Consider the following 5,345-nt stretch of genomic DNA (forward strand, 5'->3'; position numbering starts at 1 on the left):
TAATAAATTGATTATCTCAAAAAACGGCAAACCTATAATATTTTTTTTTTCCCTCTTAATGAGGATAACAGTTCAAATCCCAGCCCGGCTTAGCACGACAATAAAGCCTACAACGGCTTTAACAAGTTCAATATTTCAACAATTCACAACAGCAAAAATGGTTTTACACAAACAATTACTTTTTCCTGTCACCGGGGAAAAGCACAAACATTCTCAAAGTTTAACAGTTGAACAATGTTCAACAGTTCGAAAATGTTCAACAATAAAAAATTCCAAGAGAAAAGTTGTCCAACGTTCAACAAAACGTTTGACTCACCGCCAAAAAAAAAAACACGTCTAACCTCGAGACAGGTATTCAAACTACTTGCCACACAGCCACTCCTGGGACTATTGCCTATGACTATCTTTTATCTTTTACTTGTTTCACTCATTAGACTGGGGCCATGCTGGAGCACCGTCTTGAAGAATTTTAGTCGAAACAAATCGAGCCTAATACTTGTATATTCGAAAGTCTGGTGCTCATTCTATCGGTCTGTTTTGCAGAACAGCTAAGTTAGGGGAAAGTAATCAAACCAACACCGGTTCTCAAGAGGTGACGGGAGACAAGCACAGACACAAAGACACACACACACAACCATGTTAAGAGCGTAGTAGAGTACAGTGTAAAGCTCGTCCAGGGCGGCGAGCTGGCAGAAACGTTAGCACGCCGAGCGAAATGCTTAGCAGTATTTCGTCTGCCGCTACGTTCTGAGTTCAAATTCCGCCGGGGTCGACTTTGCCTTTCATCCTTTCGGGGTCGATAAATTAAGTACCAATTACGCACTGGGGTCGATATAATCGACTTAATCCCTTTGTCTGTCCTTGTTTGTCCCCTCTATGTTTAGCCCCTTGCGGGTAATAAAGAAATAGGTATTTCGTCTGCCGCTACGTTCTGAGTTCAAATTCCGCCGAGATCGACTTTGCCTTTCATCCTTTCGGGGTCGATTAAATAAGTACCAGTTACGCACTGGAGTCAATATAATCGACTTAATCCCTTTGTCTGTCTTGTTTGTCCCCTCTGTGTTTAGCCCCTTGTGGGTAGTAAAGAAATAGGTATTTCGTCTGCCGCTACGTTCTGAGTTCAAATTTCTCCGAGGTCGACTTTGCCTTGGGTCGATTAAATAAGTACCAGTTACGCACTGGGGTCGATATAATCGACTTAATCCGTTTGTCTGTCCTTGTTTGTCCTCTCTGTGTTTAGCCCCTTGTGAGTAGTAAAGAAATAAGTATAAAGCTCGTCCACCTTCAGTTTTCACCTGGTGCTATCCAGCAGTCGTATTGTACCGACCGCCAGATTTACGTCGGGGCTTCTGGAGTGTGTGGATGGATAATTTAATAAGATAGAATCAGCAAGTACAGAGTACAGAGGAGTATTTATTTATAATACAAATAAATTTTCCACTGTTCTCCTTCTTATTGGCTCTAACTTATTCAATTCTATATATATATATACATATACAGGGCGCGACGGGTAGATTGTCGCCATTTTATATTTTTAATTTCGTGCATGCAAATTGTTTTTGATTTTGTCGTACACAGTATTGCAGGGTTAGTTGGGCACCGTCTGTGAGAAAAACAGCACCATAACGCAATTCACTCAGCCAGAATTTTGGAAACAATATTGTACTGCTTGGCATTCGCGACAGAAGCTCCAGTACGAACATTTCAGAGTGTTTGGGTGGGGGTGTGGGGGGTCAATCTCAGAATAGTGCAATCTAAGGGCATGTACCGAGAGTGATAAAAATCAAACATCCAATCAACATCATGGTGTTTGAAGTAATCCCTAGTGATAGCGACGTTATGCCTCCATTCATCTTCCCTCACGACCTCAGACTTAACACGGTGGCCTTCATCAGGCACCTGGGGGAGGTAGTGCTGCCCTGAATCAAGAGTGTGGCTGCTGGAACACCCTATGTCTGGCAACAGGACTCTGCATCAAGCCACACAAGCAGGAGAACTCAGTCGTGGCTGACAGACAAATTCTGCGACCACACCACCCCTAACAACTTGCCACCTGACTCCCCAGGCTGCAACACCTCTGACTATTGTGCGAGAGACCAGAAAAACTCCTTGTAAGACCAAAGATGAACTGAAGGCAAGGATTATGGCAGCAATCACCAACTTAAACAAAGAGACCATCCAAAAGAATTACAAGAGATTCCGAAGTCATCTGGGGGCTGTGGTTGAAGCCAATGGCGATTTTACTGAATAAATTTACTCTTGTATTTCAAGATAATTTTATGTAATTTTGGTAAATATCTGTTCCAATAAGAAGTGTTATTTTCACTTTTGTGTAATATAGACGACAGTTTATTCACCGCACCGTATATATATATATATATATATATATATATATATATATATATATATATATATATACACATATACAAAGTAGTAAATATACATACATACATACATACATACATACATACATACATACATACATACATACATACATACATACATACATACATACATACCTATCAGGATAAGCACATAGATGTGAAACAAGTTGGGAATAATATGAACTTTAATAATAAAATATATATGTATGCATGTTTGTATGTATATGTATGTAAGCATACACACCATACATACTTCCTGCAGTTCCCGTCTGCTAAATCCACTCCAAAGGCTTTGGTCAGCCCGAGGCTACAGAAGAAGACACTCAAGGTGTCGCGCATAGGGACTGAACTTGGAACGAAGTGGTTGATGGGAGGACTCCTTACCACACAGCCACGCCTGCAAGGAAGAATGTACATTTAAGCTTATGTTGTTGCCGGCATCACGTAAGTCTGCGAGCTGGCAGAATCTTGAGTACGACGACCAGGAATGCTGAGAGGTATTTCTTTCGCCTTTTTCCATTCTGATTTCGAATGCTGCCCAAGTCCACTTCGCTTTTAACGCTTTCGGGATAGAAAACATCAACCGCAATTGAGCAATTCCAAGATACTATCGATTTACACAATCATCAAAATTGATCAGCTTGGGCCAAAACTTTTGCGTCTGTTTATATTTGTGTACATCTGTTTGTCAGCACTTTTCCCGGCGTCCATTGTATACACTATGCAGCATAAGTAAGATAATATAGCTCTAGGTACAGCATGTATATATATATGTATATATATATACATGTTTCTATGAGTGTGTATATGTCTAATGTGTGTGTGTGTTTACGACTGTCTGCAATCTGTGATTGTGTATATCTGTAATTATATATGTCATTCAGACAGATTGAGAGGAATCTTGAGTGGTTAGAAATTGGGTGTGCCTCACGCAGTATATACCTGGACAGAGATGTCTGTGAACGTTCAGTGTGTCTATGTATGCGTTATACACATGCACAATCGTGTATATTCTCACACTTTAGTATACGTGCAAACTGAAATGCGTATGTACATATATATATATATATATATATATATATTTATATATACAGATACACACCCTGACACGCACGCACACATATGCATATTCGTACATACATTGATGGATATATTTTAGCATGTACACACTCACATTTACGTATATATATATATGGTTAATCGCTAGCCATTAAACCTTTTTTATATATATATACACGCGCGCACCTATATATACCTACGTACGTACATAGATGCATACATATATATATGTGTGTGTGTGTGTGTGTGTGTGTGTGTGTGTGTGTGTGTAAGTATGTCTGCACGTATACGGTTGCATGTTCAGATCCACTCCAAACGATTTACTACCCCATCAAACCCGTAGTACTTGTCTGTCTGGGTAAGTGGCCACCCGACTAAATTATAACCAGCTTTGACTTATAATCTCTTCAGGAACACAAGTGTTGTCAAAGATAAACTAATTTGCTGAATGACGGTCTCAGCGCGTTGGTGTGTCGGAGAGACCGTGGCGGGGGGGGGGGTACTGTGTGTAGACGTTGGACATATGTGTGTGTGTATGTGTGTGTGTGTGTGCGTGTGTGCGTGTGTATATGTTTTCGTGCGCGCGCATTTACATATGCGTGCATATATATATATACAACATATTTATAGATTTTATACACTTATATTAGTATGAATGTATGTATGTATATGTATATATATATATATATGCTAGCTACCGAGACATGTGCGTAGATAACTTGTAAAAATGTTTGCATATGTGCGTTTAGTAAATATAATACACATTTTATTCTTGCTTCGTAAAAATATGTCCTGATAAGCCGACAATGATCGGGTGAAACTAGTCGAGCTTCTTGCTGTTCCTTTTGTACATTGTCTTGTGGTTTAAATGCGGGATCTATCTATACATCTAAAGATGTGTGTTTAATAAACCAACATATTTACACTTCGTACAAACACGCCACGCGCCCCAAACACAAACACACGCTTCTAGACACACTCACCGAAAACACACACAAAATTGATGACACCTTTTAATCAAAAAGCTTTTGACTTTTGGTGATAGAGGGAAACACGTTTGGAAAACGTGACGGTGTGACAAGTGAGGTCTATTAAAATCTGTCCAGTAAATGACGATAGGAAGTTTCTGGAACTCGGAGTATTTTGGTAAGTATACCACAAAGTTTGGGAAAAATAAACACTTTTTACAAACTTTTAACCGCTGCAAATGTTCACACACACACACACACAAACAGGCGCACACACACGTACACACTCGTGTGTGTGTGTGTGTGTGTGTGGTGTGTGTGTGTATGAGAGAGTTTCTATGTGCTTGCATGTTTGGTTAACTGTGATGTAGCAGGTCATTACACAAAATACGAAGCAGTTTGTTAACCAGTAAAATGTTATGACGCTCCCGATAGGTAACGATAAGTCTAGTTACCATTAGACAATTATATATTTTATTACACAAATACATATGCGTGTGTCTATGCGAGTGTGTGTATATGTGAGTACGTGTGTGTGTGTGTGTGTGTGTGAGTGTGTGTTTTTATGGTTGTATTACCTTATAGTTATGACGTTGTCTAGCTGCGTATATGGAGGAAAAATATGGCAACTCACTACGTTTCTAGTCTATGATTTTCTCGGTAAGATAACGTATATTTATGAGAGAGAAAGAATGAGATTGATAGAGATAAAGAGAGGGAGGGTAGTTGGGGGGGGGGTTGTTTGCTTGATGCAAAAACAAAAAAAGAAAGCATCGGAAGAAAAAAAAATCTTGCAGCAACTTTAGAAACACTTTTAAAGCAAACAGAATCATAAAATGGTAAATGTTCGGTTTAGAGATATTAAAAAAAAGTAAATAAAAATTAAGGGGGAGATAACTAGTAACATGTAAGTCAACTTCCTGTTAAACAACAA

Source organism: Octopus sinensis, unplaced genomic scaffold (assembly GCF_006345805.1).
Source record: "Octopus sinensis unplaced genomic scaffold, ASM634580v1 Contig20207, whole genome shotgun sequence".
Lineage (NCBI taxonomy): Eukaryota > Metazoa > Mollusca > Cephalopoda > Octopoda > Octopodidae > Octopus > Octopus sinensis.